Here is a 25,995-nt window from a genome sequence, read left to right on the forward strand (position 1 = left end):
TTTAAAGCCCCTTGGCCGGCTCAAGCTATAACTCTTCCACATTTTCATTGATATAGCAACCTTGTGAGCTTAGCCAAAGTCCTCCCACTCATCTCCATCATTGATTCATCATCATTGTGAGATTGGGAGAGAATCCAAGTGTATTGCTTGAGTGATTGCATCTAGAGGCACTTGGTGTTCATGTTGCGCTGTGGATTTCGCTTATTACTCTTGGTGGTTGCCACCACCTAGACGGCTCGGTGTAGCGGTGGAGGATCGGCACGAGTTGGTGATTATTCGTGGCCATCTCCGGTGATTGTGAGGGGAGTTGTACCTTCCCTGGTGGAGTGCCGAAAGGTAACTCTAGTAAATTGCTCATGTCATTGAGTTACCTCACTTGTGGGTAGGTTCTTGCGCTGTCCAATCGTGTGGACGAGGTTTGTGAAACACCTCTTAGCCGCCGAACCACCAAGTGTTGGTCGACACAATGAGGACTAACATGTTGGCAAGCACGTGAACCTCAGGTGAAAAATCAGTTGTCTCTTGCTATTTGATATTCTCCCGGTGATTGGTTTCATATTCATCTTGTGATTGGTTCATTCCTCTACACGGCGGTATAACCATCCTACTCACTCGTTTACATTCTTGCAAATTAGTTGTAGCAAGCTCTTTAGTGTAATTAGATTTGAGAGCTTGCTTTGCTTTTTAAATTTGCTTAGTGGAGCTCTTTAGAGTAGAAAGATTGAGAGCTCTTAGTGAGTAGTATCATAGCAAATTGTGTGTCTAGCTATCATTGCAACTAGAATTATTGGATAGGTGGCTTGCAACCCTTATAGAGTTAGAGCAAGTTTGCATGTCGCTATTTGTCATACTAATCAAATTGCTCTAGTTGATTTATAGATTTTTAAATAGGCTATTCACCTCCTCTAGCTATATTAGGACCTTTCAAAAAGTCTCTATCCATCAGGTATGTAGGTACGGGTACGGCGACATACTACCCACACCCGGGTACCCACAGGTAATTTATACCCGCCTTAGCAACACATATGTATTCATTAATTACTATGAAATACACATATATCTAATATATCTATGACTATTATACTACTAAGTAGTGTAGTTTTGTTGCTATGTTATAAATGTTGATTTCTATTGACAAAGAATTGACGATATATGATTTTAATAATATAATATATTCATGTTGTTTTGGTTTGTAGCGGGTATGTATTCGGGTACGGGTTACCCGTCAGGTATTTTTACCCGTGTGGGTACGAGTATGGGTGAAGTCTTCTACCTATGCGCGGGTACGGGTAGTTTAGCGGGTAAAATTTTATCTCACGGGTATAGGTATGGGATAGCAATACTCGACGGGTATATACCCATTGCCATCTTTAGTCGTGGACCTTATCCACTTGACCCAAGGGCATCGAAGTCCATACGCAAATATGCCCCCGTGGTATACGGGGCTCAAGTCGTCCCCGAGCGTATTCAGTGGCGTTCGTGTGAGGAACAAAGAGTTATAATGGTATCATGTCAAATAGGTGAATAGTAATGGTACTTCTCCAAAGTACAAAAATTATAATGTACCGATCCAAAAAAACCCATGAAAAAAACGAAAAGAAAAGGGTGGAACCGTACATAGGCGGGTGGCCTATATATGACACGTGGGTGAAAAGGTCCTAATGGCTAGAGGGGGGTGAATAGCCTATTAAAAATTTTTACAACAACACTTAGCAAACCGGTTAGCCAATTATGAGGCGAAATAAGTGTTGCGCTAGACTACTAAAAATGTAAACCACCTATCACAATTCTAGTTTCTATAGTTTCTAACCACACAATGGCTATGCCACTATACTAAGTTAGTATGCTCTCAAAGGCTAACTAAAGAGCCACACTAACCAAACTAACAAGCTCTCACAACTAGCTACACTAAAAAGCTTGATAACTAGTTTATGGTAATGTAAAGAGAGTGAGCAAGATGGTTATACCGCCGAGTCGAGGAGTGAACCAATCAATCATAAGAATGAATACCAATGAAGACCAATCACCTCGGAATCAAATGATGACACAAAGATTTTTTTACCGAGGTTCACTTGCTTGCCGGCAAGCTAGTCCTCATTGTGGTGATTCACTTACTTGGAGGTTCACGCGCTAATTGGCATCACACGCCAAACCCTCAATAGTGTGCCACACAACCAACACAACATGAGGATCACACAAGCCACGAGTAATTCACTAGAGTACCTTTTGACTGTCCACTGGGGAAAGGTCAAGAACTCCTCATAATCACCATGATCGGAGCTGGAGACAATCACCAACCTCCTAATGAGGACATCACTCCTTCGGATGTACCCACTGATCCTCCAATCATCATGCAAGGTCCAATGACCCAGGCTCGAATGCGTCAACTCAATTTAGAGGTGAGCTCGTTCTTAAGCGATTCTTTTTATACTTTTGATAATAGACTACTACCTAATGATGTTATCTTGCTTAGGAACATTGGAGAGGGTCATGAAGGACTTAGAGGATGTGGTGGAGGCGAAGATGACCAGCAAGGACGTCCAACAGGAACCGGAGGCCCGGTCCAACATGATTTCGAGTCTGTCTCGGCCTCCAGGACCAGTCTGCCTTAAACTAGTCACCCAGGACGCATCCGGACTCTGTTTTCGACGATCCACATATGGATGGAAAGCTAATTTGATAAGGAAGCCAATCCAAGTAGTCTCACGTCAAAAGCTCTTTGGAATCAATGGAAATCATCGAAACAAGTCAGAGTCCAGAATCTGCCAGGGTGCTGCGACACCGTCTTTTGGTCCGTTGGACTGTGTATCGTGTTTGGGCCCATTAGGGGCGCATCCAGGGGTCTTGCATGACCCTAGAGTCTTCATAAACAACCGTCGCCCCTCCATTACGGTTTGGGTTTTGCTTAGATTATTCTGTCAAGAACAATTTTACCGTTTATCGGTTTGTGAGACCCCAACTTTGAGAGATTAATCCTTCATCTATAATTTGGTTGTGTTTTTTCTTGTTCTTGCTTGTGTTCTTCATTGTGTAGGCAGGGATTAACCTTCTTGGCGAGGTCAACCTGGTCCAAGACTCGGTTGATAACCAGATGAGCTGTGGTGCTAAGATTGTAGGGTTCGATCTTTCGATCTGAAGCCGGATCGGTGTGTCATTCTCCGTCACAACGATAGTTACCACCACCTGACGGAAGATTGGGATCCTCGTTCCCATTACCTCTGCTCAACGATCCTCGCTGCTCCAAGCCATCTAGGTGGCGGCAACCATCAAGAGTAACAAAGCGAATCCCACAGCAAAACACGAACACCAAGTGCCTCTAGATGCAAACACTCAAGCAATGCACTTGGATTCACTCCCAATCTCATAAAGATGATGAATCAATGATGGAGATGAGTGAAAGGGCTTTGGCTAAGCTCACAAGGTTGCTATGTCAATGCAAATAACCAAGTGAGTGAGCTTGAGCCGGCCATAGAGCTTAAATAGAAGCCCCCACGAAATAGAGCCGTTGTACCTCTTCACTGGGTACTACTCGGGGTGACCGGACGCTCCGGTCAGATCAATCAGATGCAGGACCCCAGCGTTCGATCGCCCGAAGCTTGCCACGTGTCATCGGCTTCAAACACTGATCGTCAGATCTTAACGGTCATCAGTACATTTAAGTAGTGACCGGACGCACGGTTCAAAGTGACCGGATGCAGGACCCCTAGCGTCCGGTTGTTTCCCGTAAGGTTCCATTCGCGAAAAATCACGACCGGACGCGTCTGGTCATGCCTGACCGGACTCACCCAGCGTCCGGTCACTCAACGTCTCCTCTGTACGCTGCCACGTCAGTGGGACTGAACGCACCCCGCCAGCGTCCGGTCACAAAGTGACCCAATGTCCGGTCGAAGACCGACGCCAACATCTTCACAGCTTCCATTGATTGGACGCTCTGGTCCAGTTGAGACCAGCGTCTGGTGCACTCTGTGAAACCCTACCTTTTTTGTACAGGGCGTCTGTGGCACCGTCGGACTGTCCGCACTCTACGGGCGGACACTCCACCGGTGAAGTTTTTAACCCTTGCTCAAATGTGCCAACCACCAAGTGTATCACCTTGTGCACATGTGTTAGCATATTTTCACAAAATATTTTTAAGGGTGTTAGCACTCCACTAGATCCTAAATGCATATGCAATGAGTTAGAGCATCTAGTGGCACTTTTATAACCGTATTTCGATACGAGTTTCATCCCTCTTAATAGTACGGCTATCGATCCTAAATGTGATCACACTCACTAAGTGTCTCGATCACCAAAAATAAATTGGCTCCTACCACTTATACCTTTGCCTTGAGCCTTTTGTTTTTCTCTTTTTTCTTTTCAAGTCCAAGCATTTGATCATCACCATCATCATGTCATGATTTTCATTTGCTTCACAACTTGACATGTGCTACCTATCTCATGATCACTTGATAAACTAGTTTAGCACTTAGGGTTTCATTAATTCATCAAAACCAAACTAGAGCTTTCAGTGGGCCCATCTATAATGGCTGTTAACAGAGAAATAAATCAGCATCCATCCCACGTCCCGTTTTTATATATCCACCAACCAGATATAAAATAGGGACCGCCCCGTTCTCTCTGCCAGTTAGAAAGCAGGACTGTTCCGCCACTAAAAACAGGGTCGGATTTATCGCATCCCAATACGTCTCAAAACCAAACGCTACCTTACCAGTGAGTCGGGGAGTGACATGAGCAATTGGGTGCTAGGGGCGGTTGGGAAAGCGTGGGACATGCTGGTCGAGAAGGATATGGCGTTGCAAAGCAGATGTACATAGAGCCTGTTTGCTTCCCAGCCATAGCATGCCCTAAGTTGTGGCGGCGCCTAACTCACGGTGGCCGAAATGAACGCCACAACTGTGGCGGAATTTTATACCGGAGAAAGTTGTGGCTGCCACATGTGTGTAATGAACCAAGCAGTAGCTTTTTGTGTTGCGTGCCGCACGTTAGGCTAGTCAAACGATGGCAGGGAACCGAACACCCTAATAGTACTATCACGGATGAAGCTTATGGTCAGGTCAGCCGTAAGCATATGCAAAGCAGATTATAGAGTACTCCGTAACTCACACTTATCCTTGTTGACATATGTACATGCAGTAGCTTATAGCAGTGACGCTGAATCACACACCACAATACACGTTCTGCATTACAAGCACAAAGGCAACAAAAACAATACACGTTGTGAAACAACGCATTACATTACATTACATTACATTACGAGCTAATTGTTTTCTTGCTGCTACCACCGTGACCTGATCCTGAGAATGAAACCAGACCAACGCTGAGCTACTAGGATACCGAAGGCGAACATTGTTGATCCTCGGATATGATGAGCAGAGTAGGACCACCATTCCAATATTCACCAATCACCATGACCCGTCCCAGGGATAACATTGTTGTGGTGGAAGGGCTGTTGAGCAGAAGCAGATGCCACTGAGGCGTCATTGGTGGGGGCTAAGGAAGTTTGCATCTGGCTCTGTGTGCTCCCTTGAGCTGATGTTGGGGTACCTGTATCAGACCAGTGTTAACAAGGGATTAGCTGATTCTTGAAAAGTGCAGGAAGGTAAGCATAACAAAATGTGCACCGCGATCACTATTTAAATACTCACCATGTTCACAAAAACTTCATCACAAAAATTCAAGTTCTTGGTGGTCACCAGAAAATTCTCTTGTCCTTCTCAAAATGTTATTTTTATAACCAAATCAATAACTTTATACTTGGAGCTGCCATGGTATAGGCATGTCCACTTTATTGAGATTGAGAGAGGATTTAAAGAAGAGAGAATGGGGCTTTTAGTCCCTTGGAAGAGAGATCAAATTTATCTTGAGTTCCATACCGGCAGTAGGCTACTTTGTTTTTTTATTTTCTCATCCTAATAAAACTCACAGCAAATCTTTTGCTGCCCTTTCGAGAAATAAAGTACCTGCAGAAGTCAAATTTGGTACCTACAGTACCTATTTTCAGTGGTGCCTCTTGGTACCTTTCCAAGGATGGTGATAAGCCTTGAGAGACATACCAGGGATTATAGGTTGCTGTGGTGGTAATGCTACCAGAAGTTGATCCATCTAAGGTGCCATTGCTTAACCAGACGAGCGGACTCTGGATTTCCACATGCTCTAAACCTGGTGTCACTGCAACAGAAAAAAGAGGAAAGGAAGCAAAGGGATGATGAGCTGCAAGATAGGCAGTTCTGTGCCAGGTGTTTGCCTTGAAGATAACTTTACAAAATAGGCACACCGTAGTTGTTAATGTCTGTTTGGTGCTGGAGAAAATCCAATTCGACATCTTTGGGGGCAGAGGAATTGACATACATAACTCGCGCCTCCAGGGGTGTCTTGATCTTGACACGGGGCATTAACGAAAGCTGAGAACTGCTCCTGACAAGCAGGCGGGTTCCCTTGATGTGCTATGTCTAAAGACCAGAGAATTAGAAGTTGGTGTGCAAGACAGCTTGCGCAGAAATTAATAAAACAGTTTCAGGACTGAAACAGATACAGTACCTCGGTAGTCATATGTGCAGAGGTGATCAGCAGTGGAGGAACTAGGTCCAGGATCATTATTGTTTGCATTTGCACATGATAACTCATTGTGCTGATCATGGCTCAAGCCTTCAAGTGGTACAACTGGAACACTTCCACCTGAAAGAAGATTTTCTGTATCAGGGTATTGCATGGTAATATACTGCATTTCTCCATATAAGGGCCCCTTGGATCGCACAACATAGTGCGTTTTGATGATCTGCAAACACAGGACTCTGCAGAAAAGGAAACAACCACAGGACTGAAACAAGCACCTTGATAGTTATGCATGCTGGGGTGATCAGGAATGAAGGAGCTGGGAACTGGGTCATTGTATGCATTCGGACAAGATGACTCAAATCCGATCATGGCTCAATCTTTCAGCTGCTGCTGTACCTAACAATTCAAAGAAAAATCGCGAGTATCAGGGTACCATCAATTTCTGTATGTTTGTAGCATAAGAAGAGAAGTAACCAGTATTCCCTAACCATGAACAGATGTGAGGCGAACAGAACAGTTTTGCTGTTCATTAGTCATATAGGATGGGCCAGCACCATTGCTAGTATATTTATCCACATGAATTGGGTTAGGAGAGTTGTCTGTCATTACATGATCCTCAGGGAGCTTATCCAGTTTAGCATATGCGCCCTCTTTCAGCTGGTCCACTAACTCCTGCAGCCAAACACACTATGTTTAGCATATTCACTTCGATGTAGAAAGTGGTGAACGAGTCTAAATATGTTGACATGAAAACTTGTACCCGTTGAGCAGAACTAAACTGGTCAGTGAGAGTGTAAGGACCACCAAAAAATTCTGCCCCAACAAGACAGCGCACACAATTGAAGAAAAGCTTCACATTTTTCTCTGTGCAAATAAATAACTTCAGCTTGTGCCTGCCTTCGAGAGAGCACTCTCTAGCATGCTTTGTCATCTTCCAGGGCTTGTGTTCCATGTTTATCTTGAGAATCTAAATACAGAGGAATGGTGATGATGTCATGTAAATAAACTGACCGAGAGTTGTGAAAGAAAATGTCTGAGATTTAATAAAAAAATGTTGAGTTTATTTTGGCGAGGTTATAAGGGTCCTTATTTAAAGCCTTTAAAAAGTGTTCCACAGTAAAGATGTTCTCCTTCTCCAGCTTTTCGGTGTAAACTTTGGCAATGTCCAACAAATGATGCACGCTGTCATTTAGTTTTGGAGGATGGCTCTTTTCGTTTCCTTTAAAAATAAAGGAAAATGGCAAAAGTTGCTGTTAATTAGCCTGCAGTCACACATCAACCGAAGAACAATTGAAGTTTGAACGCATGCTATGAATCTTGGACCATCGTTGTATGTAAAAAATGGTCTTTTAACTCTGCAAAGCAATAAGATGAAATTACACTGATGGCAACAAACCTACATCTGTTAATCCGGGCGGGACTGCTTTTTTAGCAGAAGTCGGTCTTTTTTGTTGGCACCTAGTAGCACAGGAGTAGTACATTGAATCTTACACCTATATCTATATATGTAATTTCTCGTTGGATAAAATTTGAATCCCACAAATGCAAATATTTTGGGATACAGGAAGTAACATCTGGGACAGGCAAGCATATGTTCCGGCAGCAATATTTCTTGCCTGACGGATTGACACAACCCAAAATTTTACTTTGGCGATGGCATAGGAACAAATAGCCCTTGAGAATCACACATTCCAGGAAGCAAAAGAAGCAAATCGCAGAAGCCAATTCTAACAGTTTGTTCTTTGTCTTCAAAATTGTACCAGCTAACCTCAACAAATCATGAGTACATAGTTAAAGGCACAAGTCAGGGCAAAACGACAAACAGGAGCAATAAGATTCCGGGGACTAAATAAACCACTAAATAACAGACGACCATCTACAGATGAATGTCCATCACTGCTAGAGTGCTAGTAGCTGTTGACGTCTTGCATGACATGCATGGCTAAGCCTTCATACAGATGCTCCCAACCACGCGGCTCTGTCAACTCAAAGTCAAGAGAGCAGACCTACCAAAGAATACAGTGTTAGATAATCAAGAGGGACTTGAGCAAAGTTAGATGACTATTTGCTTGTGCATGTGAAACAAGCTATTCATTCTATCCGTTAATACAAATTTGAAATCTATCAAAAGGTATACAATGATTAACCCAGTGCATTTAAAAAAAAAGAAAAACAGAGACCAATTTGTCTGCTCAAGTATTCAGGCACTATACAAATTTGCCTGTCCTAATATTCAGGCGCTAGCTACAGAATACAGAGTATACCAAAAATTTGAGTAAATGACACATACAATACAAAATTAATCCAAAACGCCAAAGGATCACATGGACTACAAGGGCTCAATGGCGACAATGCTGGATACGAGAAAATTTGGATATGCCAGCAGCAAGTGCACTTTAGTAACAAGTTGGATGACATAGCAAACCACCAATACAATATAATTCCCAACAGCTGAAGAAACATGGAAGACAGTTTTTACCATTTCATATGCTTGGCAGTGCCAACGGTGGTGGAAATCTTGCATAAGGAAAACCACAGAACATGCCATGGTTCAAGGTGCAGAGCTTCTCAACAAGCAATGTCTTAATGTCCAGTACAAAAAGTTCAGAATTTGGAGACGATTCATCACAGATTAGGTCATGAGCTACGTAACGCCCTACTGTGCCCACAATGTCCCAACTATAGTTGATCCCAGAGTCTTTGGGCAACGGAATCAGTTTGTCATGCTGCCACTCTTGTGCGCCAACACCATTGCTTTGCCAATTCTTGCAATACAGGTCAATTGTGCCATCACCAATAGTTAAGAACCCGAGTCTGCCGTCCTCTGCCTCGACAATGGCACGCGTTGAATCAAAATCAAAATTGTGGGGCGGGAGGTCAATGATGGAGGATTTCATGTCACTTGTATCAAGCATTAGCGAATAGCCCTTGCCAAAGAACATCGAGTACAAGCAGCCGTGCGCATAGTAGGGCTTGCATCCAATAAATCCATTAGGCAAATAGATCGTGCTTATAATACCTTGCCACGTCTGGTTGCAAGAAGAGAGGACGAAAGCCAGTGTTTGCCTTGGTTCTCCACAGTGCAGATAACTCTGAACGATTCCTCGTTGCCATTCTCGCCGGCTGGAGCCAGAACGGGTGACACATGCCGCGTCATACCATTGTCTGCGGCGGAGGCCATTAGGTCGTCGGGTATGCGGGGAATCTTGACATACCGGCGATGCAGGGGGTCGCAGACTATGAAATCCTCGAATTGGATTTTGGTGGAGATGAACCGGGAGAGGAAGACGCGGCCATCGCGGGCGTGGCGAAAGTTCCACGCGCTGGGGTCGGGGAGGAAGGAGAAGGTGAAGTCGGCGGCTAGCTCGAGCGCGCGGGCTTCCGGGACGGAGCGGTGGGGCGGCCCGACGGGGATGAATCCTTGGTTTCAATATCTGATGAACCCGAGGAGTGGAGGGGAGTGGAGGGACCGGAAGCGGCGGAGGAACCGGCGCTCAGAGACGATGCGGCGGAAGGTGGAGCAGGCGGCGGAGGCGCGGGCGAGGTCGGCCGCGGCGTCGAGGCGCAGGAAGATGTCCTCCCATATCTCGTCAGGGAGGAAGGTCTGCGCCGCTGGCCCTCTGGCGGGCCGCCATCGCGCCGACGTCGACGCCATCACGCGGTCGGCCGGCTGTGGGACAGGACGGCGGGCTCTGGCGGTCCGGCGTCGCGCCGACGTCGATGCCATCGCGCTGTCGCCCAGACGTGGAGGAGGACGGCGGGCTCTGGCGGACCGCCGTGGCGCCGACGTCGATGCCATCGCGCCGTTGGCCGGCTGTGGGAGAGGACGGCGGGCTCTGGGGCTCCGGCGTGGCGCCGACGCCGACGCCATCGCGGGGTCGGACGATCTGTGGGAGAGAGCGGAGCGGAAACGCACGAGACGGCAGCAATTTGGGATTTAGGGATTCGGGGACTCGCTGGACGGCTGGAGTAAAGGTGAGTGCGCGCGAACACTCGTTTCGTTTTTTTTTTAATTTTTTTTTTTAAGAATCGAACACTCGTTTCGTTGGGGACTAGTCTGCGGCTGGAGAGTCGCTGATATTTTTTTAAGTCTGTCTACTACGTAATTTTATACAATTTTAACGCATGAGCCTTCACACTTCTTCTACCTTTATCTTTTTCTATCTTCAGACAATCACAAAATCACAGATCACATAAAATAGTTTTGTTATGAAAGGACAAATCACAGATCCGTAGCCACCACTGTCGTAGGTCGCGTTGAGGACGAGTGGCCGGTAGGATGACACACGTATGCAAAAAAACATGTGCCCCTCTGCGTACGCTTTAGGTAAAAAATTAGTCTACACGTTGATTGCTTGCCTCTGTTTCAATAATCGTACATGCTGACACCTCCCTGACACCTGATTAATCGATTGAACATGACGAGTTGTTTACCATTTCATCCCGTGCAACATATTCTTGCAACTTGTGCAAGTACAACGCCTATCGTCACATGGTTTGCTAGTTTGATGAAGCGTGCGTGCACTACCGTGAAGCCGACGACATCGCTTTCCCATCAGATCAGTGGACCGAAGCAGCAGTGTATCGTGCATGTACACAGATTGCACCAAAAAATCCATATGTTTTTTAGTGCTAAAACACATGTGTGTTGTATAGGATTTCTATTTTTTTTTCAAGAGAAAGGACATATTGCGCTTGGTGACTAAGCATCTATAAATTCTAGTATCTCTCCTTGTATTTGGCACAAGGACACTTTTGCCCTTCTATTTGTTTTGGACCTGCATTTGGATACGAAAAGCTTGGCGTTTTGTGTGTGTGTCGTCCTAAGCCGACATTTCATGTGCCCGTCGCCATGGCCTGTCCCCGACCTCAACGCGCCAGAAGCCATGGACGATCAGCCGCCCAATGGCTTGGACGACTGCCCGCTCGCCGTGGCCGCGACCGCAGAAGGATTGGCCGTGCTCGACGGCTTGCCCGCGCTGGCCGTGCCCGCCTCTGGCCTAGCCTTCGCGATCATCAGCGCACGGAGCAAGGATCTCGTCTCGAGCTCCAGCGCGCCCAAGTTCGTCTCGTTGCTCCGGACAATGTCCGTGGCGATGAGCTCTGGTGATCAACAATGTTCGTTCGAGGTATTGCCAAAGACGACACAGGCCAGGCACCTTCTGGACACCGCCGTGCCACCGGAGGAGGGGGTCATCGCCTGCGCCGATGTGGACGCTATCACTTTGCTCGTGGTGGTCAAGCTGAGAGATCCCCTGCACGGGTACGAGGCCGTGGGTGTACCGTCAGTCGTGATCATCTAGGCTGTGCGGGCCGGCCACAGCAGGGATGACAAGCCGAGGTTCGAGGTGGCAAACCATGAAAGGTCCTAATATGGTCAGAGGATGGTGAATAGCCTATTTAAAAAATCTACGAGATCACTAGAGCAATTGATTAGTATAACAAATGGCGAAATACAAACTTGCTCTAGCTCTAAAAGAGTTGCAAGCCACTTAACCAATAATTTTAGTTGTTATGATCACTAGGCACACAATTGGCTAAGTCACTACTCACTAAGAGCTCTCACACTTGCTACACTAAAGAGCTCCACTAGATAAACTTAAGCTACAAAGCAAGCTCTCAATTCTATCTACACTAAAAAGCTTGCTACAACTAGTTTGCGGAAAAGTAAATGAGTGAGTAGGGTGATTATACCATCGCGTAGAGGATTGAACCAATCACAAGATGAATACCAATTCAATCACCGGGAGAATACCAAAGGGCAAGAGACAACCATTTTTTCTCCCAAGATTCACATGCTTGCCGGCACGCTAGTCCCCGTTGTGTCGACCAACACTTGATGGTTCAGCGGCTAAGAGGTGTTGCACGAACCTCATCCATACAATTGGACACCGTAAGAACCTACCCACAAGTGAGGTAACTCAATGACACGAGCAATCCACTAGAGTTATCTTTTGGCGCTCCGCCATGGAAGGCACAAGACCCCTCACAATTACCGGAGCTAGCCACGAACAATCACCAATATATGTCTAAGCTCCTCCGCTACTCCAAGCCGTCTAGGTGGCGGCAACCACCAAGAGTAACAAGAAGATCCGCAGCCAAAATGACCCCAAGTGCCACTTGATGCTCAAACATAATGCAAATGCACTTGGATCACTCCTAATCTCATTTTGGATGATCAAATCATAAGCTAGATGAGTGGGAGGCGTAGCAGTATGCTCACAAGGTGTATCAACAAGTTAGAGAGCTAAGAGAGTGAGCAAGAGCCGGCCACCACGCTTTTATAGAGACCCAACAACTCAACTAGCTGTTATACCTCTTCACTAGGCTGTCTATGAACTGATCGGACGCGTTCGGTATGGCGACCGAACACGTCCGGTCGCTGCGTCTGGTCACTGCTGGAATGCCACGTGTCCCATTCAAACATAAATAGCCATTAGTGCTCAACAGCTCTTTCTACGTGTTTGTCAGTGAACGATCAGACGCACCACTTGGAAAACGAATGGACGCACGCTGATCAGCGTCAGGTCAACTCCAGAGAGCTCCCAGAGCAGCAAAGGAGCGGCCGAACATGTCCAGTATCGTTGACCAGATGCGCCCCTATGTCAGGTCCACACAACCATGTGCTTCGCCTCCCCTGACCGGACGCGATGCTCAGCGTCAGGTCATTATTGCACAGAGCATCCAGTCAACCCTGCCTTAGCTTCTCACTCCAGGGTCAAATACCAGATGTGTCCGGTCTCATCTGAATAACTGCCGCGCGAGTCCCTGTGTCGGACGCGTCTGGTCTTCCTGAGACCAGCACTTTCAACATGTTTCTCAACACCCTTGTTTCTATGTGCCAACACCAAAGTGTCTCACCACTTTGTGCACGTGTGTTAGCATTTTTCACAAACATTTTCAAGGGTTAATTGTTAGCACACTAGGTCCTAATGTATATGCATGTAATTCAATCACCTAGTGGCACTTAACAACCATACCAACCATGAGAATTCCCCTCTTAATAGTACGACTATCGATCCTAAATCACTCACACCCTCTATGGTGTCTTGAGTGCAAACCAAAAATGGCTCCTATCAAAATACCTTTGCCTTGAGCCTATTTTTGTTTTTCTCTTTCTTCTTTTCAAAATGTGAAGCACTTGATCTATCTTTTTGTGACCATCACCTTCACCATGACCATCATCTAGCTCCACCACTTGGATTGGACTACCTCATCGAATTCACATGCATAGATCAAAGGTTAGTCCTAGGTTCCATCAATTATTCAAAACTAAACTAGGGCTTTCAAACCTGCACCTCAGAGGCCTACGACTGAAGTCATTCATGTAGGGATCTAATCTTCACAATAAGCATGCCAATTTGTGTACTGTTATGGTCGACAACGTCTACAAGAGGAGGAAGCGTAGCCGTCGCTAGAGTGACAACACCGGCGACAGATCGCGTGACGCGAGGAGCGTAACATGGGAAGGCGAATGGCCCACGCTGGGTGTGGTCACCGCGGCGTGAACGGCCGATCCAAAGTGTCAGGCTAGTTTTAGAGTCATTTGTTAGTTCCTAAATGTTAGCAAGAGTTGGTTAGGGAGTGTGAGATTTCCTTTAAGTATTGAATGTTTGAGTTAATGAAAGTTTAGCCAGGGTTTGAGTAACACTCTCTCGCTCCTTGGCGACATCGAGTTCCCCAGCGTATTCTTTCTCTCTCTCTCTCTCTTGATGCTGACCTCTAGGACGGCGTCCTAGCCTCGCCGCTGTCAGGAGATCAAACCCCGACCACCCACGTAGCATGACTACTTCCTACGCCACCCAAGCAACTCCAACAATCTGGTATCGAATATGTCCAGGCCCATGTCTTGGGCTTCCACCACCGTCGTGATTCCTACCATCACCATCACCACCACCGCCATCCCCACCTCCGCCATACCCACCGCTCTTCTTGCTGCCACCTCTGCCGCTATACCCACTTCAGCCAGCCCTCTTGAGACCCTCACCGTGGCCATCTATGGCCTCCAGTGCCAGATGGGCCAATTCACCACCCGCTTGTCCGATGTTGAAGGTCGCACCGCCGGCCATGGGGCAGGGCCCTTGAAAGGTCCTCATGGCTAGAGGGGGGTGAATAGCCTATTAAAATGTACAACAACACTAAGCCAAGTGGTTAGATAAAAATGAGGCGAAGCAAGTGTTGCGCTAGCCTACTAAAAGTGCAAGCCACCTACCAATAATTCTAGTCAATTATGATCACTAAGCACTCAAGGGCTAAGTCACTACTGAGCTAGCTAGGAACTAATAATAATAAAGAAGCTAAGCTACACTACTAGCTACAACTACCACAAGCTCTACACAAGGTAAATACAAAGTAAAGCAAGAGAGTGGTAGAGGAGATATACCGCCATGGCAAGTGATCAATCGATGAATACCAAAGAATACCAAGGAGACAATATGACACAATTGATTTTTCCTTTGAGGTTCACTTGCTTGTCGGCAAGCTAGTCCCCATTGTGGCGATTCACTCACTTTGAGGTTCATGCGCTAATAGGCATCACACGCCTAACCCGCAACCGGGTGCCACACAACCAACACAAGATAAGGATCCACGAGCCACGCGCAATCCACTAGAGTTGCCTTTGGCGCTCCACGAAGGAAGGCACAATAACCCCTCACAATCATAATGATCAAAGCCAAAGACAATTACCTTCCTCTGCTCGATGATCCACCAATCACCAGACCATCTAGGTGTCAGAAAACACCAAGAGTAACAAGTTCTCCACCAGCCCAAATCACCCAACTAGTGCCACAAGATGCTAGAACACTAAGAAATGCACTAGAGGCTCTCTAATCTCACTCAAGATGATGAAATCAAGTGTGCAAGTGAGTGGAGTGGTGTGCTCAGATCACAAAGGGTGTATGTAGGTGTGGAAAGTGCCAAGAGAGTGGCCAAGGCCGGCCACCATCTCTATTTATAAGCCCACAAGCAAATAGAGCCGTTACCCCTTGGAGCAGTTTCTGCGAGGGCACCGGACACGGCGGTGCAGTCACTGGACATGGGGTGGTGGTGCCCCTCCAATGGTCATCCAATGGCTAGCTTCACTAGCCATTGGGGCATCGGACAGGCGGTGGTGACACCGCCCTAGGGGTGGCGGTGACCACTCGGCCAACCCTCCAGAACCACCAGTCTCTGGAAAATTAGGGCGGTGCACCGCCCTAGGCACAACGGTGCCCAGGCAGTGACCAACCCTACTTTATCTACCCTCGGGTAAAAAGGGGTAGTGGCACCGCCCTACCAACAGCGGTGACCAGGCAGTGCACCACCCACTCTGTGGCGGTGTACATCGGACACTCTGGTGCCACCTTCACTTCTGCTGCTTCTAGGATGGGGTCAAGTGGGCACCGCCCTAGGGATGGCGGTGCCACCGGACACAGCAGTGGTGCTAGCCCAATAGCACCCTCTCAGCCTAGCTTAGCCGATCACCACCCTAGGGGTGGCGGTGCACCGGATAGGGCATGGCGGTGCCCTCGGGGCAGCACCTCGAGCCCGGTTACGCCTCCTTTTCTTCACCTTTTTCACCACCTTTGCAAATGTGGTAACACTCCAAGTGTTGCACCATCAAGTGCAAGTGTGTTAGCATTTTCACAATCATTTTTCAAAGGTTAATCACTTTCTCACTGAATGTGCTCTAGGCCTAAAATGCATATGCAAGTTTTCCAACACCTAGTGGCACTAGATGATCGAGTTGTCCGATAAGAGCTCCCCTCTAAATAGTATGACTATCTATCCTAAATGTGATCACACTCTCTATAGTGTCACCTCCGGCATCAAAATTTTCACCTCTAGCTGTCATGCTCGGGGCCTCCTCTAATCTAGAAACATTATCAAAAGACACACATGTCAAGAGGATACTCGGGATAAGCATATAACCACACAATTCAGTTAACTCATGACTTAAAGGGGATGGAGCACTTAAGCTTTGGCACCCGCCTAGTCATCGGGTTGCTGGTTGTCAGGGTTGACACCTTCTCTTGAAGACAAACCTCCCACGTATGTTTGATACTATCCAGATAAGAGAATGTCTCGAATAGCCTACCAAAGATGATCATAGTGGATACCTAGTCATGTTCGTGAGGTGGGTCTCTGATCGAGCTCTCCTCACTAGCACCAGCTTGAGTCACCATAGCCTTCGCACCCTCTCTAGATGGAGGGCTCTTGGATTTTCTCCTGGCTCTCTTTCTCTCTAGAAGGGACACATTATGGGGCTCCCCTTGTGATCGCAACTTCCTTTTCTCCCCTTGAGGGACTGATCGGGTGGCCGATGTCTTCCTGGGCTTCACTGGTCCCCGTACTGTGTCCTCCTTGCCCTTCTTCCCCTGGGTCGGCTTCGGCTTGGGGATGGGGGTCCTTACGAGAGGGGCCTACTCCTACGACAGCCTCTCCCAATGACTACCTGCTCTTAGGCAGCCTTCCCCCCAACCTCTAGCTGGTTCATCCATGGACCCAGCAAGCTTGAGGGCTGGGGCTTGGGGAGCCCTTGAGGCATCCTCTTCATCGTCGTCGCTCAGTTCAACGCTTTCCAGGACAATCCCGATGCCGAGGAGCGCCTGATGACACAAGAAGTCGAGTAAACCTAATTGTTTAGAGAAGCAAGTCTAAAAAGAGCTAAGTCACTCACACCTGGTGGTGGGTTCTCAGCACTATAAGGCTATGGGACACCTCCCAGTTGGCCCGATCCACGCTGAGGATATCCCGATGAGTGATCTCTTCTTCTGACACTTCTAGAAAAACAAGTCACGGTTAAAACCAAACAATCAAAGGGGTAATATTTCTGAATAAGAACAAAGTCGAGATTGGATCTAACCTACTTTTGACTCTCTGTTCGGATCTATGACCCCCAAATACATGTAGGCCAGACTCCTGCGCTTCAAGGGAATGATCCTCCATCTAGCAAAGGTCTCGACTTTTTGTGTGGCAGTCAGTCTAGCATTCCAGAGTGCCCTATAACACCCCAGGTGTTTGTAACTTGTTAAGCAATGGGTTTGAGCTCAAACATGACATGTTAAGTGGTGATGAAGGTGTCAAGATCAAATCTACAAGAGCGAGCTCCAACTTAAACTTGAGCAACACGCCTTTGCTTGCATCTTGGCCCTTTTCAGATATATACCTAGGTAATGTTGAAGGTGCTTATTTCATGTGCCTCATATCAATTTCCACCCACATGGATGATTGGAAAAGCTTCATGAAGTTTGGAATAAAAAAGTCACATAAAATGATAAGTTATAATCTTTCTTGGATTGCTTTATTAAGTGAATGGAATTATAGATCGTCAACTGAAGCTTGCTACCTTGCCCAAGTGACTCTACTTACACTCATGAACAAAAGTGATGAAGGGTTCATGTTGAGCAAGTGGCCAGAAAATGCTCCAATAGATCAAAAAGGGTAATTTAAGCTTTATCGTGATGCTGTTTTGACATAGTTTGAACTGCGGCTTAGAATGTTTGCATGGCAGTGGAACCTAAATAAAAGTTGTAGTCCATGTTATGTAGAACAAACTTTATTTCTAGATCAAGGCTTGATTCGACTTCTAAGTGTCTCGATTAAGGATTTCAAGAATCAACTCAGTGCTGTTTTGAAGCTCCAAAAATCGGCTAAGTGTTGGAACTGAAATATTCAGTTCTCAAGTTTCGTGAACCCCCCTTTGGAACCTTGTATCTCTCCAACCAGACCAAATTAGACTTTGATCCTTTAAACAAAGTTGGAGATCTAGCGTAGATATACAACTTTTGTTACTACATTTTGTGCCAGAACTTAACGGATTAGGAGTTACGAAGGGACAAATATTGATGTTCAGTCGTATTTTTGAGGTAGAATTGTGTTTTGAAGCTGTTCAAACAGAACCGACCGTGCACAGGCGCTGCAGGTTGTGTGTTTCCCTCACTCACCCTCGCTGCTTGCATGACCGCCAGCTTGCCACTTTGCCGTGCTCAAGTAATGCGAACAACACCCTCCTCTCCACTCTCTCCCTCTCCTTTCCCCATCCGCCGCCAGGAGCATGTACCAAGCCAGTAGGCTGTCCGGATGTATCATCTGCTGCTTCTTCATTCTTCAGCAAGCTCAATAGTCACCCTGCTCCTCTCCTCCTCCTTCCTCCAGCTGCTCTACCCACCGCTGCTGGCCACAGCAGGACCGCAGCCAGCCACCGCGGCCTCGCCTCGTCGCGCCTCGCCGTCCCCTGCACCGAGCCCGGTCGGCCGCAGCTGGGAGTTGCTGAGCACGGCTAGCCGTAGCCTAGGCACGATGTCATTAGGCCGGCTGCCTGCTCCTCCCCGACGAATAGCCTGGCCACCTCCCCAGTGACCTCACCAACCGCAGCCGTCGATTCCCTGCGGCCAGCGTCGAGAGGAAGAAGAAGAGGGAGTAAATCAGAAATAGAAGCTTTTTCATGTGTTCACTTTGCAAAAATGCCAGACACATATATTTATAGATATGGGCTTAGTTCGTTTATGAGATCTCCAAGGTTCTGGATGCAAAAGTATTTTCCTTTATTGGTTTAATCTTTTCTTTTGCAGATTTTTGTGCTGAACTTTGGAAAATCATAACAATTAGTAGAAAAATCATAAAAAAGCAAATGAAGACTTTTTGGAATCCTTGTGAAATTATATATGCATTAGATCTATAATACGACATGTTTAAGTTTAAATATTTTGCTGTAAAAATAGATTTATGCAATTAGGTTTTAATGCTAGTTGTGTCTTGTCTTTTTCATAACTGCAGTTGTTGTGCTCAAATAAATGTGAAATTTTTATGGAGTGCTAATAATGTGATGGTTGATGTATGGTAAAAATTTCAGGAGTTTAGGTTTGATGGTTTAAGAGTTATAAAAATAACAATGCCCTGTGTTGCTTTGCTCCTATTCTGAATAGGTCTGCATGTTTGAATTAATTGGCTTAGTTAAGTTATGAATAATTACTTTATGATAATACATGAGTTGTATTACTTTTATTAAGCTTTTAAAAAAGCTAAATATCATGATTTTTGGTGAAGTAGATCTTGAGTTATACTTGCATAAATGTCTATGGCTGTTTCTGCCCAAACCCAGCGAGGGTTTCCTTGTTGGCACTGTGGGGAATTCTTAATAGTATAATTAGCTTTAGGTATTTATAAAAAAGTTGTTTAGAATTTGGTAATCTTTCTAAAAACTCCAGAACCACATTTATTGGACATGTAGAGCTTCAGTTATATCTGTTTAAAGTGGAATGTCAGTTTCTATCCATGTTTTAGATAGAGATGCATTCATTGGATTAGTTGACCTTGTTATCTGTAGAATCATCTTAAGATGATAATAAGAAAGTTGTAGGTAACTCTATAAGCTTTTCAAAATGTTATGATTCATGTTTGTTCGAGGTCTAGAACTCTAGTTATGCTTCTTTGAAGTTCCTATCAGTTTTCTGATTGGTCTTGTTAATTAAGGAATCACTTTGTGATGTTAATACACATGTTTTAGATAATTTAATAAGTTTTCTAGAAAGTCTAGAATCACCTTGTTTGGATGTATGGATCTCCAGTTATGGATAAAACAAGTGACTACTGTGCTGCTGTCCAGATTTCTATATATGTGCTAAGTGATTGCTTTAGCTTGCTCTTGTTTTGGCTAAACACGTTGGTTAGTTCTTGATCAATGCATGGGTGCAATATCTGAATTTAAGTTCACTTTTGTGTCATACCTAATATGATTGCTGTCCCTTTATAATAGGTTGTGTGATGTTTAGTTAAATAACTCTAGGCGTCTATGTCTTGCATGATCTTGTGTTTGCCTTAAATGCTTTTATGTGACGCATCTCATATTACCATTCTTTATATTCATGCACTTGCATCTTGCATTTCATCTAGGTACGCTAGATGAACCACGTGAAGGCCATGATGTTGGAGCCAAACTCGAAGACGGTGTATGGTGGACCTATCCTGAAGGTGGAAGGACTGGACAAGTGCTAGGACGGAAGATGCTCACCAAGCGAGTGTCATCTAATAAACACTAACCTAGTGTTGGATCACAGGCTAGCCCCGGAGCATTCTAAGTCTCCTAGTGTTTCACAAAATACTACTCGAGTCCTTTATGATTGATGCATTATATTATAAGAGTTGATTGGAACCACTTGATGCATATAATTTCCTTTACCAGAAATATACCTTTAACCCTGTGTAGGTCCAGGATCGAATATCTGCTTAGCCATGCTTAGACCGGTAGAAGTCGGGTGATTTCCTATCACCTACGAGATATAGGTGGATACCAAAGCACGGTTGGCTATATTTGCTATCGTGGGAAAAGAACCATGGGGTAATGTAAATCAAGGCCGGGCGGAGTCTATGCGTAGGTTGGCCCATGTGATTCTGTCTATGCCGATTAAGGACCGTACCGTTGTTGGCACTTTTGACAAGATTGAACGCATGCATATCACTTAGCTGGCCGGATAACTCGTTCCGACCGTGAAGCCAAGTAGCTCAACTCAGGCCAGGCCCTGCTCTGTAAGAGTGCGTACTCTGGATGGTAGTAAGGATGTGTGGGGAGCCAGATGTGAGCCCAAGGGCAGGCTAGGCTTGAACATCCTGGCAGTTGGTTGCCCCTGATTGTGCGGCGCTGGGCGAACCCGCAAAATGTGTACTTGAGTTGTACCAAAGGTGACCTAAGGTGATCGTTGATCTGGTCTGCCTAGATTTGTGTTAGGAATAAATTCCTAGCTGGTTGAAATCGATTTGAATCGCCATCTCTCCTGGATAGTGAGAAACTTGGCTAGCCCCAACATCGTAGTAATTGTATTATGGAAGTTGATGGTTTGGATAAAAATGGAATTACTACACCTGCTATGGTTATTATTGTATGCTCTTAAAATGATATACCACATGTTTGGCACAGGATAGTTGCTAATCTAGAATAAATAGATATAATTAACTTGATGACCGAAGTATAATTGTATAATTGAGTTAATCGCTTTTTATGTAAAATGTTGCCAAGCTACCTCCACTTATAAAGCCTTGCATAATCCTTGGAGTCAATTTATTTTTGGTTTATGATGGGTAAGTCTAGCTAAGTACATTCGAGTACTCAGGGTTTATCCCACCATGTTGCAGGTGAAGTTCTTTGCCTGCTGAGGATGGTGGCTAACCGCCGGTGGGCTCGGTGACTCTATATTATTTCTCATCTATATGCTTTTATCTGAGGATGTCACTTATGCTAGCAATGTATTTGGAACCTATATTAATGTAATCATTTGAAAGCTATGTTGTTTTCACTAATCGGTTTTGAAACCCCAACTTGTAATATTATTTGCGAACCCATTTGCAATATTATTTCTGTTGCAACTCTGCGTATGTGATGTGTATTTGCTTAATCACGCGATCTTGGTTGTGATATTGATTTACCGAGGTCCTACATGACACTTGGTGGACTACCGGGTTTATATAAGTGAAAGTATGCGCGTGTTAACGTGTTAGCGGGGACAGTCGTACTTGATCTTGTATAAATTGGGCGGTTCTATCACATGCCCAAACATGCTCGATGTGATCTTGCATCTTCTCTGTCATGATGGGAGTTGAATACCAGACTTCACTAGTCATAGGCATCCTCTAATCGGCCTTAATGACATTCTTCTCTCGAAGATCAATGTAAAACCACTTCTCTCCAAAGCCCTTCTAGGAGGACTTAACCGGGAAGACAATGCATTCTCCTTTCTTCCTAAGGGAGAAACCAACTGACCCGACAAACATATTGGTGCCATGGTACACACCTGAGTTAAAGTAGCGCCATAAATTGAGATAAGGTTCGACCACAAGCCATGCCTCATGCAGAATGGTAAAAACGCTAAGCATAGCAATGGCATTCGGAAGCATCTGGGCCACCTCAATCTTATAATGCCTACAAACTCGCTCCAAGAACTTGGATGGTGGCACTCCAAATCCGCACTCACAATGAGCAGTGAAGGTGGTGATTTGGAAGGTGTCTGGGGTCACATGGTTCTCACCTTGGGTTGCAATCCACACATAGCCTTCTAGGAGAAGACCAAGCCCCCTCAGCGTCTCTAGATTTGCCTCCGATGTTGTCGAGGTGGTCCATTACTTGTTCAACTAGACGGTCACAACCGACACCGCCGGCTCCACCAGGTCCTCGGGTTCCTCTTTTGGTTGGACTAGGGGTTGGTGCTCTGACATGGTAGTCTCCTCGCGATAGATGGTGGCATTGAGCTTAGAGCTTGAGGCCATAGTGGTGGCGAAAGGGAGGAGTTGAGGGCAAGCAAAAAGACGAAAAGGCAAAAGGCAGGAATTGGAAATGCTGAGCGGGAGAATAGGCATAGTGGTTGCCACCAAAGCAAGGTGAGGGGTTAAATGGCTGCCTGCCGCGCATGATCCTAGAAAATTGCTCGGCGGCCATAATGTACGCCTAGACTGCCGCGCCAATAGTTGTTCACAAGGAAAACTATCACTTTTTTATTCCCAGAATAAAATTGGTGATCTGGTGCCCTGTGAATAATTTATATTTAAGATATTTTGTGCTCAAGTTATGAGTAATGCTCTAACCCGACTAAGAGCAACCTGACTAGTCTGAAGCTTGGGGCTATGAGTAAACTCTATACTAGGGACGACACTACTAAAGGTTATCCTAACTTTGGACTGAGTCCACGTGTAAAGTGTGTCGCGGTTCTACTCGTGGTGACTCGAGCATGGAACAGTTTGAAAAATATGGATAAAAGCAAGATAATTATCCATATCGGGAGCTGGTCATTTCATTGATATAATTCATTAACATGGATTTACAAATGATTAAACCGGGACCCTAATCTAAGATAGCAGGAGCGGGCACTTCCTCTGATTGTCACCGAGCTCCTTAGAGGGCTGGCTGATGAGATGGGAGCAGCCTAGCTCCTCAACGGTGACCCACCACCCACGGGCTCATCCTTCTCCTCCTCCTTGTTGGCATCCTCCTCCTTGGTGACCTCTTCCTCACTAGCGCTGCTGAGGATCACTAGGCCACCATCTCCTAGGATGGCGATGACCTCATGATTCAGCTTAATAAAGAGCCTCCTCGTGATCTCCTCGTCACGGCTCATATCCGATGAGCCAGCGGCACAAGGAGCGGAGGGGCCGGGGATGTCAAGGGCGGTGGAGGCAATAGAGGTGGTTGGGGCGGTGGAGATGATCGGGGTAGCAGAGGCACCACCCACCAGTGGGGTCAAGCCTTCTAGCTCATCCTCGTCGGAGAGCTCAATCACCACCTCCAGTGCTAACGACACCGGTTGGGTCGACAGCCTAGCTGGGGACCCTCGACAGAGTGCTCTCACTGACCCCAGCATCCCCTTCCAAGATCGCTAGGGCTAGGGGCATGGGAAGCACGACCAGTGGCGACATCACAGCTGGTGTTGGGGCTCCAGAGGATGTCAGGGATGGAGACATGGGCGTAGACGATGGGGCAACAGCGTACTGCCCAACAACGCTGCCTTGGCCGATTGGCCGGGCAAGTTGGCGAGCAGCAGGCGCGACACCTTGTAGGGACATTTGTGGCCAATGGTATTCTTCCCCATTTTCACAACAAGATTGGGGAATGGAGGTTGCAGATTCATCACAAGCGGGCCTGATTAAATAGGACCAAGCCACCTTCCTAGGAATCTCAACCGCCATCCCAATTAAAAAGGAATTAAATCTCCACCATGCGCACTCATGGGAAACCGAGCCGATGCATCGCTTTGACTGACAGATGACTACGCGCCACCTGGCTTGCATGTGAAATGGGATTGACAAGACAAGATGACCCGGGGATGGCAATGGAGCAAGCTCATCTCTCAACAGCGCACCTTTATCGACTTGCATGGGATCGAGATTTAAGTCGCTAGTGGTAACCTAGGCTACCTCTTGGTACCCGAACTACAAACCACCCAACTAGGACAAACCTGACTACTCGTAGATGACCAAGTTGCGTTTGATAGACAAGCTTGGGGGCTTATGTCGATGCCATACCCTAAGTACCCAGACTTCCATATTGCTGACTACCGACTCTAGATCTGAGAAGACCCAAAGGCCCACGATGACCCTATTACAGGAAGGATATCTCCGAATTGCACCAGGACTCCGACTAGGGCATGACTCCTTAGCTTGTAGGCCAAGTTGATCCTAGATATAAATAGCTAGCAATATCCCCCATTGTATCTATCGACTCTTTCATAGTGTCAGAGATATGGGCCAGGGGTACCTTCACCGCCCGTATATATGACTACCACCAAGCTATCGGCCTAGTAGCCATTAAGGAGGAGGCCTGCAAGGGCTGACATGATCAACCAATGTGGAGATCAAAGTAAACCAAGGCAGGCATATCTAGACGATAGCAAGAATCAATATGTTGTAACAAACTAGGAAATAATCTGTTAGCCCGATCGCCCTGTCTGTAACCCTACCTCTCCTACCTATATAAAGGAGGGTAGGGACCTTAGGCTTGGTATCCAATCTTCCACCAATTCCATCTACCTCGTATCTAGGAGCAACAACCCCTGTATTGAGCATACAAATACAAGAGTAGCCGCACCACTGGAGTAGGGATTAGTGTGTACCATGCCTCGAACCAGTATAAATCTCTATGTCTCATGTGCTACCATCTGATTCCATCTACGCGATTACGTTGCTGGATATTGCTGGAGAAAAAACAATCCGACAGTTGGCACACTAGGCAGGGGCCTTTCGCGTTCAGACTAATTTTGTGTTTTAGATGGGAGTCATCTTTAACATTGGTGATGAACCAGAATAGGAGCGGCCAAGCAAAAGGATCACCTTCAACAAGCTCGACTTCATCGCCGATCAGTTTGGGGACCTATGTCTTCAGGAACCCAAGCCAACCAAAGAAGGAGAGTAGTCCCTCTAGATCCGCGCTTTCACCACCGGGCTAGAGGAGGCTATGGATGCCGGACCGGACATCCTCGTGGTATACCTGAAGCGTTACACTCATCTTTTCATCAAAGATGGATGAGAAGGTGAGGTCATCCCCACTTTTCACATCAGGAAAACCACGAATCTCGACTCCACATCCAATCTGATATCTACACCTCACTGCGACGCCCCCAATCTTCAACAAGATTGGGGCGCACAATGACAACCCATGGCGAGACACTCTCGTAGGCTGTGGTAGAACCCATAGAACCTCCCATGGAGGAACACCAGCCATAGGGACTGATGTACCATGACAACGCTGAAGACACCCCCGATCAACAAGATTGGTGGGATGGAGCCGACATCTCCAGACTCATTGATCCGGAGGCCTTTCACTGTTTTCTCTATGGCTGCGACCAACTACTCAAGAACTCAGACTCTAACGGTGATGATGAAGAAGCCATCCCATGTACGCCGAACATCAATACCAAATCATCACCGGACAAGCAGCAAAGACTCAGACGATCCCCATTGATGAAAGGGTTAGACCTT

At 46.3% G+C, this 25,995-nt stretch overlaps 2 pseudogenes; both read right to left on the reverse strand.

The window, feature by feature from the left end:
- Positions 1–5,119: 5,119 nt before the first annotated feature.
- Positions 5,120–8,036, reverse strand: LOC136507578 (uncharacterized; annotated as a pseudogene).
- Positions 8,037–8,202: 166 nt separating this feature from the next.
- On the reverse strand, positions 8,203–10,533 carry LOC136509064 (uncharacterized; annotated as a pseudogene).
- Between the last annotated feature and the right edge of the window lie 15,462 nt (positions 10,534–25,995).

Source organism: Miscanthus floridulus, chromosome 15 (assembly GCF_019320115.1).
Source record: "Miscanthus floridulus cultivar M001 chromosome 15, ASM1932011v1, whole genome shotgun sequence".
In the NCBI taxonomy this organism is placed as follows: domain Eukaryota; kingdom Viridiplantae; phylum Streptophyta; class Magnoliopsida; order Poales; family Poaceae; genus Miscanthus; species Miscanthus floridulus.